We start from the raw sequence: 15617 nt of genomic DNA on the forward strand, positions 1-15617 counted from the left end.
GGTTCCTATTTCAGTCATTTCCACTCTTACTGCACACATTCAGTCCCAGGGATACCCACACTGAACGTAGCTTCTTGAGGACACATACATGCGGGCACACCAGACCAGCTTGGTCAGGAACGTCCTTTGGTCCTACTCTCGTGGACCAGCTGATTGGAGATATGCTCACTTTGCAAAGAGATGGGAGACTTGAATACAGATTCAATGCAATCCCTGTCAGAATCCCAGCTACTTCTTTGTAAAACTGGCAGGCTGATTCTAAAATTTACATGGAATTACAAGGGACCAGGAATAGCCAAAACAATCTTGAAAAAGAAGAATAAAGTAGGACGACTTACACTTCCTGATTTCAAAATTTGCTACAAAGCAACAGTAATCAAGATAGTGTGGTACTGGCACTAGGATAGATATATAGATCAGTGAACTAAAATTGAAAGTACAGATATACCCATATATCTATGGTCAACTGACTTTTGACTAGGGTGTAAAGACAAGGGTATAAAGACCATTCAATGGAGAAAAGACAGTCTTTTCAACAAATGATGCCAGGACAACTGGATATCCACATGCAAAAGAATAAAGTTGAACCCTACCTCACACCATACACAAAAATTAACTCAAAATGGATCAAAGACCTAAATGTAAGAGCTAAAACTATAAAACTCTTACAAGAAAACATAGGGTTAAATCTTTGTGATCTTGGATTTGGCAAAGTATTCTTAGATATGACCCTAAAAGCATGAGAAAAAAGAGAAAAAAAATTGATAAATTGAACTTAAAATTAAAAACTTTTGTGCTTCTATGGACACCATCAATAAAGTGAAAAGACAACCCACAGAATGGGAAAAAAATATTTTCAAGTCATATATCTGATAAGGGACTTACATTATTAGGTATCCATGAATTTAGAACTACTATTTTCTCCTGGTAAATTTAAATTTCATACATTGACCCTCTATATCTCTAATGATGCCTTTTGCCTTAAATTCTATTTTGTCCGATAGTAATATAACTATGCTAATTTTCTTTTGGTTAGTATTTTTCTGATTTTTTTTCACTGTTTTACTTACAATTTTTTATCTCTTTTAGACGTGTCTCATGTAAGCAGCATTTGCCTATTCTTTTTTCAATCCAATCTGAGAGTATATAATTTTAACTGGAGAGTTCATTCTATATATATTTATAGAGCTTACAAATATATTTGACTTTATTTCTATGATCTTGTTTTTGTTTTGTTTTTATTTTAATATGTCCTGCTTCCTAAGGATTTATTTTCATCTTCTTTGTTGCATTGTTTTGAATTGAGGTTTTTTACTCAGCCAATTTCTCCCCCTTCTACTGTGTAGAGGATAGGCATTCTATTGTTTTTTTTTTTATTGGTGACTTAGCATTTTGAAATTATTACCTAACTTAACTTAGTCTAAAGTTAATCAATATCTTACCCTTCTCCTGAACAATGCAAAGTGCTTTGAAAGCTTTAATTCCATTTATTATACTTACGGTCCAGGCTTTTAGTTCCATCTCCTGTTTAACCTCACAGAACAGACATTGTTTTGGACAATCAGTGTGTTTGTTTAGATTTACCCATATTTTTATTTCTCAATTCATCATCACTTCTGGTATCTGAGACTTTTTTCCTCAGATCATTTTTCTTCTCAAGCTCATCCTTCAGAAACTCCTTGAATGGGGGTCTGTTGTTTATAAATTCTCTCAGTTATAGTATACGGACATACCTTTTATTGAGCTTCATTTTATTGTGCTTCATTACTGTGTTTTTTTACAAATTGAAGGCTTGTGTCAACCCTGCGTCAAGCAAGTCTATCTGCGCTATTTTTCCAACAGCATTTGCTCACTTCATCACTCTGTGTCACATTTTGGTAATTCTCACAATATTTTAAACTTTTTCACTATTATTATATTTGCTATGGTTATCTGTGATCAGTGATCTCTGCAACTTACTTACTACTACAACTTAGTAGTAAGTAAGTTGTAGAGTACTACAACTTAGTACTACTAAGTAGTACTACAACCTACTACTACAACTCATTGAAGGCTCAGAAGATGGTTAGCATTTTTTAGCAATAAATATTTTTTAATTAAGCTATGTACACTTTTCTGACATAATGCTATTGCACACTTAACAGAACATAGTATAGTGTAAACATAACTTTTTTTTTTTTTTTTTTTTTTTGGCCACGACACACAGTTTGTGGGATCTTAGTTCCCCAACCAGGGATTGAACCTGGGCCCTCAGCAGTGAAAATGCCGAGTCCTAACCACTGGACCACCAGGGAATTCCCAAAACATAACTTTTATATGCACTGGGAAACAAAAAACTTTCTGTGACTTGCTTTATTGCAGTATTCGCTTTATCGTAGTGGCCTGGAACCGAACCTGCAACATCTCCAAGGTATGCCTGTAAGTGAAAATGTCCTTATTTCTACCCTTATTCTTATTTTTTGCATTTTTATTGAGCTATGATTCACATACTATAAAATTCACCCTTCGAAAGTGTACAATTCAGTGGTTTTAGTGTACTTATAAGATTTAACAAACATCACCACTATCTAATTCCAGAACTTATCATCACCCAAAAAGAAACCCCATGCCCATTAGCTGTCACTCCACATTCCCCTCCAGCCTCTGGCAACCACGAATCTACCTTCTGTCTCTATCGATTTGCCTATTCTGGACGTTTTATATAAATGAAATCATACAATTTGTGAACTTTTGTGTCTGACTTCTTTTGCTTAGCATAATGTTTTCAAGGTTCATCCATGTTGTTGCATGGATCAGAACTTCATTCCTTTTTATGGCAAGTAACACTCTACTGTATGGATATACCACATTTTGTTTATCCATTCATAAGTTGGTGGATATTTAGGTTGTTTCCACTTTTTCACTATTATAAATAATGCTGCAATAAACATTTGTGTACAAGTTTTTGTATGAATATATGTTTTCAATTTTCTTTAGTACATACTTAGGATCTACATTTATCCTTAAAAGATAAATTATCTTTTAAGAAATTATTTCAGTCTTATTAGGGACTGGGGTATACAGTCCCTAGTTGGTGTGAATTTTAAAAGCCCTTTAAAGTCATCATTATTCTGTTTTTCATTGTTACTATTCATACTATTATAACTAATCACCATTAGTCTAATTTCTTCTAATTAGAGACGTTGTGAACAACAAAGTTTTTTCCTGTTGGGTATTTTTAAGATCTTCTACTTGTCTTTTTTTTTTTTTTTCCTACTTGTTTTTGATATTCTTTAATTTGATTATGACATATCTGTGTATGGACTTCTTTTTATTTACCCTTTTTGGGATTCATGGGAATTCCTGAATCTGAAGATTCATATTTTTTTAATAATCATAGAAAATTCTCAGCTGCTATCTCTTTGAATAATACCTCTCTCCCATTATTCCTATAATCACTTTCCAAAAATCTGATTAGACATATATTAGAACTTTTCATTCCACTCTCCATGTCTCTTAACCTCTTCTTCATAGTTTCATTTTTCTTTCTGTATGTATAATTTCTGTATGTATAATTTCTGTATGTATAATTTTTCAAATCTATCTTCCTGTTTACTAATTCCCTCTCCAGCAGTGTCTATTCTATTTAACTGTTCCATTGAGTTTTAAATTTCGTATGTGATATATTTAAATTCCTAGAACCTCTGTCTGGTTCTTTTTCAAATCTTCCTGGTCATGTTTATCATCCCTTGCTTCTTCCTTGTCTTTCTTGTGCCACAGAAGCTCAAGGTGTGGAAGTTGTAGGCTGCCCAACAAGGTAGAAGTCCTCAGGGTGTCCAGCGGTCTTTACTTCCCTGGACTGAAGTTTCCAATTTGTTCCTGGCCTCTCATAATTCCCTTATTTGCTTATAGGCTCTTCCATTAACAGAAAAGAATTTCAAATTTCAAAAATATTTTTTTCTAGCATCCTTAGATGTTCTGTAGCTGATAATTGTATACCTTTCATCATCATATAGATTTTAAGTCCCTTTGCTCCTTTTCCAACATCCATGCTTTCAGAGACTAACTATTAAGCACCTACTATGTGCCAAGAACTGTGCTGGGGATTCAGGAGAGAACAAGACATAGCCTGTCCCTGCTCTTAGGGTTGCTTCCAGTCTGTGGAGAAACCAGACACTTAACCAGGCAACTGTAGCCCATGGTTAATCAGTGCTCTGACGGGGTAGGTGTTAGTAAACAAGGCCATGCTGAGATATATGGAGGCCAGGAACACTCTAATAATCACATTGATTCTCTTTAAGTAAATATTCAACACTTATTTAAGGGGGAGGAATACAAAGCGAAACTCAAGCTCTTTTCCCACATTAGAAGGCTTTAGGGAAGCTGTCTATTATTATTCAAGCACATGTTGTTGCTGGAACATCCATCTTTTGTGGGGAGGATCCAGACCCGACCCCAAGCTACTTAGAAAATCAATTATCCCAACCACATACAGTAGCCTCCTAGAAGGATGTTCTGGTAAATTACATTTCCACTGTTGTTTTAGTTGCTTCCCTAGCCATCCTTTAATTCTCACGTTCTGAGTAACTACTGTTACATAACGAATCACTTCAAAATAGTGGCTTAAAATGATAACTATATGTCATGGGTTGAATTATGTCCCCCCAAAAGATATGTTAAAGTCTTAACCCTCAGTACTTCAGAATGTCATCTTATTTGAGAAATAGGGTCATTGCAGATGTAATTAGTCAAGATGAGATAATACAGAGTACAGGTGCCCCTAATCAAATGTGACGGTGTCCTTTATAAGAAGAGGGAGATTTGGACACAGAGACACAGCAAGAACACAATGCGAAGATGGAGGCAGAGGCCAGAGTGATGCACCTACAGGCCAAGGAAAGCCAAGCACTGCCTACAACCACCAGAAGCTAAGAGAAAGGCAGGGAACAGATTCTCCCTCAGAGCCCTCACAAGGAACAAGTCAATACCTCGATTTTGGACCCTAGCCTCCAGAACTCTGAGAGAATAAATTTTTGTTGTTTTGCCCAGTTTGTGGCCATTTGTTACCTAGGCAGCCCTAGGAAACTCATATATGATCTTGTCTTCCACTCATGAATCCGGAGGTCGCCTGGACTGCAGGCAGCTCTCACTCTGGGTCTGTCATGCATTGCAGGCATTTGGTGGCTGCGACTAGGGTCATCTCAAAGGCTTCCTTATGCACATGTCTGATATCTGGGGCAGGGGAGACTCAAACAGCTGGGGATGGATGAGTTGGGGCCCCTCAGGCATCTCTCTCACTCTTTGTGATCCCTGCACAAGGCGGCCTCCGCAGAGATGGACTTCTTACAGGGCAGCTGACAGCTCCCAGAACAAGTTCCCAAGAGAACCTGGGAGATGGTACCTGGCCTTTTCTAACCAGGCTCAGAAGTCAGAGAACAGCGCTTCCATCACATTCTGTTCAAGGAGGCTCGCCCCAGTTCAGGGCGAGGGGACACAGACCCCCACCTCCTGATGAGAGGAGGGTCTAAGGATTCAGTCACATTTTTAAGCCACTGCACCGGCTCAGTCAGGGGCATATCGGGCCTGGGGGAGACAGCACTGCCTGCCTCCCTGACGGGCATGAGGAGTTAGCCAGGTGAGCAGGGCGTGAGCCAGGGAGAGGAGCTACCCCCTCCTGCCCCAGCCCTGAGCTCCCAGCTGATGCTGGAGTACCGCTCCCTTCATCCTTGCTCACAGCCTCCAGGCCTGGCGGAGCCCAGGGCTCACTCATTCAGCTGAGGATCCACGCCAGGCCCTGGAGGTCAGACTCTGCCCAGAGAGCACCCAAGCCAAAGGCGATCCCTGGGCTCCTCGCTGCCCACCACCCACAGGTGCTTTGTTTTCCTGACAGAGATCCTTCTTTTTTTTTTTTTTTTTTTAATGAATACTTTGGTTTTTGAGTTTTATTTTATTTTTTTTACAGCAGGTTCTTACTAGTTATCTTATACATATTAGTGTATACATGTCAATCCCAATCTCCCAATTCCTGCCCCCTCCACCCCACCACTCAGAGATCCTTCTTTTCGTCCTTAGTCTGGGGCCATTTCTGTCCCTGCCTTCCTCACTAATCTGGGGGCAGACGGGAGGCCCCTCAGAGAGGGCTCCCCACACACACATCCACCCCCAAGGTTTGGGAGCTCAGTCTCGGGGTCTGGAGCAGCGACTCTCCCCCCAGCTAACCCCAGCTGTTGCTCCCCAATTCCCTTCCTTCTGACGGCTCCTTAAAAATCCTCCCCCACCCCACCCTCTTGGTCAGGAGGCAAATGCGTTTCTGGTATTGTTGTTAGTCCAGGAGGCCACTTTCCCGTCAAGCAAAATACACAGCCTTCTGATAACCTGAAAGCACCTAGTCTGGGACACACATACACATACACACAAACGCTGCTCCCCTTTCTCCAAGAGGCCACTGCTCTCCAGAAGAGGTGAGACAAAGGTTCACCTGAGGTCACATCATCTTCCCTCCACCTTCAGAGCAGCAACCAAACCCTCAGACCAGTCTGGGTGGGGCAGAAGCACCCACTGGCGGAGCGCCTGCTCCAGGTCCGTGCTGAGCCATCCGTCCCTGCCGACCTCCCTGCGAGGCCGGTGCCCCAGTCTATTCCATCACACAGTGAAGAGGCTGCAGCTGCGGCACGGGGGCGGGGGCAGGGTGATGGACTAGCTTGTGTCTGATTTGAGGTTCACTGTCACGTTTGTCTCAACGTTTATCTCTAAGACCTGTCCTTCTTCTCTTCTCCCTTCCTCTCGCCCTCCTCCTCCTCGACTTCTGCCTCTCTCTCCCTCTCCTTCCATCCCTCTGTCTGTCTGTTTCTGTCTGCGTTCTTTCCCTCTTTCACTGTAACCCCCACACAGGAGTCTAGGGCTGCTTAGGGGCCAGAATCACTCCAAAACGGGCTCAGCCTTCCACTCGTCCTTGGTACCAGAATGCGGCCACACTCTTCTGGAAAACTCCATGAAGGAATGGACGGTGGCTACCTGCCACCTCCTTCTCCCCACCTCAGAAGGGACCTTTGTCGAGTCTCTAAGCTGAGACCTAGGGTAGGATGGATAGGGAGAGAATGACCAAAGACAAGAATGGAGAAGGAAGGAGAGTATTCCCAGTGGTTAGATTACAATAGGACACACACAACAGAGACAGGAATTAAATTTTCATCAATAATCAAAATTCCTCCCAACCTGAAAGCTCCAGCCCAAAAGGATGCTGCCCTTTGTCAGCTGTGTGACCTTAGCTATGTCACTTAACCTCTCTGAGCCAATAATAATAATCCCTACTTTAAAAGATGGTTATTATGGACTTCCCTGGTGGCGCAGTGGTTAAGAATCTGCCTGCCAATGCTGGGGACACGGGTTCAAGCCCTGGTCTGGGAAGATCCCACATGCCGTGGAGCAACTAAGCCTGTGTGCCCCAGCTACTGAGCCTGTGTGCCCCAACTACTGAAGCCTGCATGCCTAGAGCCCGTGCTCTGCAGCAAGAGAAGCCACCACAATGAGAAGTAGCCCCCACGTGTCGCAAATAGAGAAAGCCCACGTGCAGCAATGAAGATACAACGCAGCCAAAAATAATAAATAAATAAATTTTTAAAGAGACTATTATTATGATTCAGTGAGATAAAAGACTGTTGATTTGTTTGGAATGCTTTGGGCTGCAAATAACAGAAAATTCAACCAGGACTTGCTTGAGCAATAAAGACAATTATTTCACATACTGAGATTCTACAGGTAGTTTTCAGTTTTTGTGCAATGATTCAGAAATGCCATTGAAAATCAGTTTCTTTCTATATTTCTGCTTCACTCTCCTTAGCTTATTGTTTACATCTCATGCTGTTTCCTCATGACTGAAAGATAGCTGCTGCAGCTCCAGACATCACATACCACATTCAAAGAAATACGAAGAAGGGAAGGGAAATATTAATAATAAGCACCCTTTGGGTGATAGATTCGAAAGGTGATCCAAGGATCCCACCTTAAGAGAGTCTGCCCTGCAGCATGATCACCTAACGTGAAACTCATTCTCATCTCAGATGCTTTTGCATTTTGAAAAAGCCTTCAGAGAAAAGTTCCCAATGGTAGGACTCAAGGGTAGTCCCCAATAGTGGCCTTTTTGCACCACATCAGCCGGTCATTGGCTGCAGTCCGCCCAAGTCAGGGAAGGCAGGGTGGGCCGGCCTTCCGGGGGATGCCTCTCATTTGGCTGAGGGCTCATCTCCAGCAAAGGGGCAGCTGGGAGTCATTAGCAGCAATCCTCCAGCAGCTGGGGGACGGGGAAAACCAGCGAGTTAGAAGGTAAACAAGCAGGTATCCTCCCCAGAGCCCGGAGGCACCCCCGGTGTTCTCAGCCACAGAACACAGTCTGCAGGAGTAGAGGCCCATCCTTGCCACAACCTCAGTTTCCCGGTTCATAAAATGGGTATGCAGGACCAAGGGGTCCTTTCCAGCTCTGCATGTCCAAGCTTCTGAGATTCCACTTCCACCTCGCCCCAAAGTTCCAACCAGGCAGTCCCCTTCAGGTGATGGATTCAGGTGACCCAAGGATCCCACCTTTAGAGAGTCTGCCCTGCAGCATGATCACCTAACGTGAAACTCATTCTCATCTCAGATGCTTTTGCATTTTGAAAAAGCCTTCAGAGAAAAGTCCCCGATGGTAGGACTCCATGCACATGTGGCGCTAGTTAAGAAAGGAGAAGGCTTCCTGGCACCTCAGGTCATATCACAGACCTTCAGAGCTGGAAGGGACCTGAGAGAGGCTCTCCCAACCCCAGCCATACAAAAGGGGAAACTGAGGCTCAGGGTAGAGAAGTGATTTCCTCACCATCACACAGCAGAGCCAGCGGCAAGGATTCCCGGCCCTGAGCCTTTCTTAGTGCTCTGGGAGGAGTCCTCGGAAAGGAGGGCTCAGACCAGGAAACGCAGCTGTCTCAGGAGGGTTCCCCAGAAGCAGAGCCTGAGTCAGGGATTCCCATTCAGATGATTTATGGCGTGGGGGAAGGCCCCGAGGAGAAAGGGAGTGAGGGAAGCAGGATAGGGAAGGGGTAAAAGCTAAGCCAGAACGCAGTCTCAGCTGGGGTCAAGCCGCAGTCCCACCAAGGACATTGGACCCCTAATAGCATCACAGAGTTTGTCCTACCTTGAGGCTTGGGGTGGCCTTTTGCACCACATCAGCCGGTCATCAGCCATCATCTGCCCAGGTCGGGAAAGAAAGGCAGGGTGGGCTGGCCTTCCGGGGGACGCCTCTCGTTTGGCTGAGGGCTCGCCTCCAGCGAAGGGGCAGCTGGGAGTCATTAGCAGCAACCCTTCAGCAGCTGGGGGGACGGGGAAAACAGCGGGTTAGAAGGAAAACAAGCAGGCCTCCTCCCTAGAGTTCCGAGACATCCCGGCGTTCCCAGCCACAGAACACAGTGTGCAGGAGCAGAGGCCCGTCCCTGCCACAACCTCAGTTTCCCGGTTCGTAAAATGGGTATGCAGGACCAAGGGGTCCTTTCCAGCTCTGCATGTCCAATCTTCTGTGATTCCACTTCCACCTCGCCCCAAAGTTCCAACCAGGCAGTCCCCCTACCCCCAGGCTCCCCACTAGCCAAAGCAGTTTAAGAATCAGTGAGACCAAAGTAGGGTCTCCATTCAGTCAAGCCTGAACCCCACGAGGCAAGTAAAGGCAACAGTTTCTTGGCACGTGTACGTCTCCAGCCTGCAGAGCAGGCCTAGGGAGTCAGTATTTCTTGAAATGTAAGTACCGAGACCACACTGGGTTGTCAGTAAATTCATTATCCCATTACGCAGAACTGAATTATTCAGCGCTCTTGAGGCCGCCTCAGGAACGTGCCCGAGCACAGTCGATGCGGCATTAGAGGGATGGATGGAGTCAGGCCCAGGGCATGGTTGGTGCTGGGGTGATGGATCTGGGCCCAGACAGGCTGCCAGGGCTTGCAGGCACAAGGTTGCCTGGCTGGCAGGACCTGGGCACTGGGTGTTCCTGGGGCCTGGAGAGGGGGTTATGCACATATCCACAGCCCTCCTCACCCCTTAGGAAATCGGCAGAGTATATCTTTGGAGCCCACCTGCTCCAAAGGGCCCAGGGGCAGAAGATCCAGGCTCCACCTCTTGCTGGCTGTGTGACCGCCAGAAGGTCATTCACCTCTCTGAGCTTCAGTTTCTTTATCTGTAAAAAACACAGTGATGATGCTGAATGTTCCCAGTAGCCATTCTCCCTTTTAAATTTAATGATAGAAGTGATTTTTTCATTGAACATATAACCCTCTAGAATAAAGACTATTTCCAGGCCAAAGGGTGGTCATGTGACTAAGTGCTGCTCAAAGGGATGCAAGTAGAATATCTTATGAAACTTTCAAGAAGTGTCCTTAAAGGAAGGAGGTTAGTTCTATTTTGTCCCTTTCTTCTTCCTAAAAACTGGGTTGAAGGTGTGATGGCTGGAACTCAAGCAGTCATCCTGTTCAATGAGAAGACACCACATGATGAGGATGGCAGCACAGCAGAGGAGAAGCCTGAGTCTCAGTTGACCCTGGAGCCTCTGTACAACCTCCAAGTTACATCTGTATAAAGTAGAAACCAACTTCTTTTTTGGATTTTTCTGTCTCTCACAGCCAAACTCAACCTTACCTTGTTGGGCAAGTCCAAGGGTGAAATGAGTTATTACAGGAAAAGTGGCCACCTCAGTAGGTATTTCCTCTAGGATATGTCAGTGGTTAAGAACTATAAGCCCTGAAACCAGAGAACCTGGGTTCAAATCCCAACTCTACCACTTATAAGCTGTGCAAATTTAGGAATGTTGCTTAACCTCTCTGTGCTGCAGCTTCTTCACCTGTAAAGTGAGGATAAAAATGGTACCTTCCCCCTTACAAGGTTTATGTGAGGATTAAGTGAGTTAATATGAAGTTTAATTGACACACAGTAATTGCTATACTGACACACAGTAATTGCTATACTGACACACAGTAATTGCTATATAAATATCAGCCATTAGTATTTCATTTTTATAGATCTAGGGGGATTCCCTATGTAACTCAGGGACCTGGGTCCCTGTAACATCTCCCAAAGGTCATCTCAGTCTAGATTTTCCCCTCAGAGTGGCTGTGCTCTCAGGGTAGCAACGCCAGAGGTGTTCTGAGTTTCAACCATGACATGAACAGTTTTGCTTGGGGTGGGCGGCAGAGTCTGGGATCCTTGTTTGGAGCCCACAAGAGGGATTGCTCTTTGGAATCCAGGTGAAGTTCTTACTCAGGAAGCGAGAAAGAGAAACAAAAGCCTGAGATGGGCTGTGTACCCTGGGCAGGTGTCTCTCCTCTCTGGGCCTCTGGGGAGTGGATTAAACCAGAGGTTACAGCTCATGCGCCAGCAGCTCAAAGACCAATGTGGAATATGAGGGAACCTCTTTGGGTTTGAGGCAGCAGGGAGTGGTGGGGACTGGGGCAAGGGCACATGACCTGTGGGGGATAGGGGGAGGCACCACACAGCACCAGCCAACCTGCCCTGCAGCAAAATTGGCCCAGTGTTGTCAAATCTGCTGCTCTTTCAAAAGAAATGGAAATCAAATCTGAATTCTTTGTGAAATTTTCTGATTGTTTAGTGTTGGCTCCATTCGAATAAACAAAATACTGATCGAGGCAAACAAAATATGTCTCCAGGCCAGCTCAGGGGCCACCAGAAGTAAACAAGCACTGAGAGGTCTCCCATGCAATGCAGTCGGAATCCTTCAGTTCCAGGCTCCATGTCCTGGTGTCTCGGAGGAAAATGGGCATAAGCTGAGCGTGGGGATGAAAGAAAGGGGCTCGTCCTCCCCAGGGAGGTAGGCGCCCTGGGCTGAACCCAGGGAAGGTGAGCCTGACCCCTTGCTCCCTCCCCCCTGGGTTCAGGATGGCAGTGAGGTGGACAGAGGCAGGAGGTTGCCCTGCAACCTCAGGTGACACTCTGACTCCCAGAGCTCCAAGTTCCTCCTCTGAGAAACAGACTGGGGAATCTTCAGCTCAGGCACAAGGCAGGGACCCTGGCCCTCCTGCCCCTGCTGAGGCCCTGCCCTGTGGGGATCTCTGCACCCACGGCTTTGGGGACACCCAGGGGCCCTTGGGATCTGTGTGTAGATTGAACTGATGATCCTGACTCTTCTCTCCCTGACCCATAATAGGGCTACACAGCCACACCCTTTGCCACGTGAGCTCACAGGGCCACCCCACAGAGAGGGCAGAGTACACACACTTGCCCCCTATGCGGAGCTTGGCCGAGTGATTTGTTGGGGCCGCTGGAACATGAGCAGACCTGACTGACGCAGAGGCTTTCAAAGCACCTGTGTGGTTGGCCTCTTGCCCCCATGCTGTCCCCTGGGAAAGAGCACCCCCAGGTAGCTGCTGGTCTCAGAATGATCTGGACCCACAACCCCAAGCAGAAATAGCCCAGCTGGTCCACTGACCCAGCAGCGAGAAAAGTAGGTGGTTATTTTGGAAGTTGCTGAGACTTGGGGCTGCCACACAGCAATGTTGCAGCAGAAACCTGACCGCTATGCTGGGAGGTCGTGGGCTTCCCCAACCTGGACCCAGCTTGCTGCACAGAAGCTCCCACCCTGTCTGGTCATCCACTGTCCCAGAAGCCCCTGCACCCCTGGCTCTGATGCAAATAGAGAGACTCTCCTTGGAGTGGGGAGACCCTAGGCTTTGTGTCATACACAACTGGAGCCAATCCCCACATCCTGCCTATGAGACCCCAGATGTCCCCTATCTGTAGAGGATGGGTGATCATGCCTGCCTCACCAGGGACTGGGGAGGCTTGATGAGACACCACGAGTCTGCAGCAGGGCAAGGGTGGGGTGCACGGTACTGGCATTTCCACTTGTCAGGCGGGGGATAGGGCATCTCCTGGGAGAAAACTGACCCCTGAGGAAAACGAGGCCTCACCTTTGGAGAGCGTGATTTTGAGTTCAGTGTGGAATCTGTCACTCAACCTGAAAAAAAGCAAAAGGGGTTATCTCAGCACCAACTCTCAATCACCCCTGGGCACAGGCCACACTGCTAGAGTGCCTGTATCAGTTAGGAGTGCTTTGAACTTCAAATAAAGAATAAATAGCTAATCATTGCTTAAACACAAAGGGCTCTGTTTTCTCAATAACAAGGAGGCTAGAGGCAAACAGTTGCTGGGAGTGGTTTAATGTCTAGATAATGTCTTCAAGGACCATCACCATCCTCACTGTTTGTTTTTTTTTTTTTTTTTTTTCTCACTGTTTGTTTTTAATCCTTAACCTTGTTGCCTCATGGCCACAAGACAGCTGCTAGAGTTCCAAGCATTTCATCTTTACACAACCCTTTTCGGGGTAAGAAAAGGCTAAGCAAGAAGAGGGGATTTCTTATTATCAGGAAATAGAAAGTCCTGAGAAGCACCCCTTTTTCCCTGGCAAGATATCCCTGGATATCTTGAAAAAGGGACCGGGGGTGGGGGGTTGTGACAGCCTGAGAGTGACCACAGTCCACCCCCCGGACCTGGGCACGTTGTCGCCTGAACAACATCGGGCTCCTGTTGGCAAAGCAGAAAGAGGGGGTTGGCTCTGCAGTGGATGGTAACACTGTGCGCTGGAGGCGGGAGAATCGGTCCCACAGAGGAGCAGGTACCAGGCAGGAGTCCTGACTGCAAATCTAGAAGCTGCTTTGTGGCAAACAGCAGACTTCACTTTGCTGCAAATAACAGAATCCACTTTGTTGCAAATAGCAAACTCTACTCTGCGGCAAACAGCTGACTCTGGGAGGGCCAGAGCTTGGATGAGACACAGCACCACTCTCCTTCCAACCATGGACGCACGTGCCACATTGGCATGCGAGTCCTGTGCACTGCATCTGGTTGCGGGCATCAGGTCTGGTACCTGCAGGGGAGGCTGGGACGTGTGTGTTTGTCTTCTTTTGGGGAAGGAAGGATTCACAATGCAGGCCAGTGTCTCAAGGAGGAGAGAGAAGAGCTGCAGGGGGACTTTCTTTGCTATTTCTCAAAAGGACCCCCATGAAGTCTTGACCATTTGACGGTTCCTGAGGGTCAGCTGAGGTGTCCGGCAAAAGCGATGACGCCCAGGAGTGGCTGTGATAGTGGCACCCTGGCCATCCCATCAAGAAGAAACGAGCAGGGCTTCCCTGGTGGCGCAGTGGTTAAGAAACTGCCAGCCAATTCAGGGAACACGGGTTCGATCCCTGGTCCGGGAAGATCCCACATGCCACGGAGCAACTAAGCCCGTGCGCCACAACTACTGAGCCTGTGCTCTAGAGCCCGTGAGCCACAACTACTGAGCCCACATGCCACAACTACTGAAGCCCGCGCACCTAGAGCCTGTGCTCCTCAACAAGAGAAGCCACCACAATGAGAAGCCCGCACACCACAACGAAGAGTAGCCGCTGCTCACCGCAATTAGAGAAAGCCCGTGCGCAGCAACGAAGACCCAACACAGCCAAAAATAAAAACAAATAAATAAATTTATTTTAAAAAAAAAAGAAGAAGAAGAAGAAAGGAGCAGGTGACACCATGAAACACACACCTAAGTCATCCACTGGGGACTCCCAGAGACACCCAAATGCCAGGACCTGAACTGAACCAGAGAAATCAGGTCACAGGTAAATCTCTGGTGCATGGTGGAAGCCTCTCAAGAGAACTCGATGAATTTCCAGGGGATACAGGAGCTCTGGACTTGGGCCAGTGGTGAGGTGACAAACGCTTATATGAAGCTGAGACAGGGACAGGTTCACACCTGGCTCTGCCACTTATATGTCATCTGACATCTGGGAACCTCAGTTTGCACATCTGGAAAACAGGGGCAATGCTAGCTTCTTGAGAGGGTGGCTGTGAGGAACATGCCCCCCGCCCATTCTGTCTATGCAGTAGCAGGGAATCCTCTGTATTTAAATACCTAATGTGACTTCCCTGGTGGTCCAGTGGTTAAGACTCCTCGCTCCCAATGCAGGGGGCCCAGGCTCAATCCCTGGCCGGGGAACTAAGATCCCGCATGCCGCGTGGCATGGACAAAAATAAAAACAAACCAAAAACCTCACACCGTGGTTCTCAAAGAGGGGGGACGGGGCAGGGTTATCTTCATCCTGACAACCACACTGAGAGGCTGGAGTTTGTGGCAGAATTTTACCACTCTCTCATGAGCTCTACCACCAATGTTACTCTCTTGGTCATCAACTCAGATGGCAAGGGGAACTTTGCAGATGGACCTAAGGTCACTAACCAGCTCACCTTGAAATGGGGGGATTATCCTGGATTAGCTGGGTGGGTCCCCTGGAATCAGGTGAGCCCTGAAAAGCAGAAAAGGAAGGCAGAGTGATCTGAAGCACCAGAAGTATTCGAGGTGCCTTCCGGCTGGTGAGACCCTGAGCAGAGGATCAGCCAGGCCTGGCCCGACTCCTGACCTACAGAACCACGAGATAAAAAATGGCATTGTTTTAAGCCACTCAGCATGTGGTGGTTCGTTACACAGCACAGAACACTAAGACAGAAGGATCATCCCCATTTTTCTAGCTGAGAAACGCTGAGCTCACACAGCCACGAAGTGAGTGGTGGACCAATGTTTGAACCCAAGTCCCTCGGACTCCGGAGCCCATGCTGTCACTTCCCATCCGGCC

At 46.6% G+C, this 15617-nt stretch overlaps 1 long non-coding RNA gene and 1 other non-coding gene across 2 annotated transcripts in view; both read right to left on the bottom strand.

Annotated features, from left to right (window-relative positions):
* Nucleotides 1–15617, bottom strand: part of LOC102999936 (uncharacterized) — a 142952-nt gene that overhangs the window by 123363 nt on the left and 3972 nt on the right. The window contains exons 3-6 of the long non-coding RNA XR_449688.2: nt 15232–15290; nt 12915–12961; nt 10071–10171; nt 9143–9317 (exon numbers count right to left, since the gene is read on the bottom strand). This is a non-coding gene — a long non-coding RNA (uncharacterized LOC102999936). The remainder of the gene's footprint in view (nt 1–9142; nt 9318–10070; nt 10172–12914; nt 12962–15231; nt 15291–15617) is intronic.
* On the bottom strand, nt 2222–2294 carry TRNAE-UUC (transfer RNA glutamic acid (anticodon UUC)). Its single transcript has one exon. It is a non-coding gene; the product is annotated as a tRNA-Glu (tRNA).

This window comes from Balaenoptera acutorostrata, chromosome 16 (genome assembly GCF_949987535.1).
Source record: "Balaenoptera acutorostrata chromosome 16, mBalAcu1.1, whole genome shotgun sequence".
In the NCBI taxonomy this organism is placed as follows: domain Eukaryota; kingdom Metazoa; phylum Chordata; class Mammalia; order Artiodactyla; family Balaenopteridae; genus Balaenoptera; species Balaenoptera acutorostrata.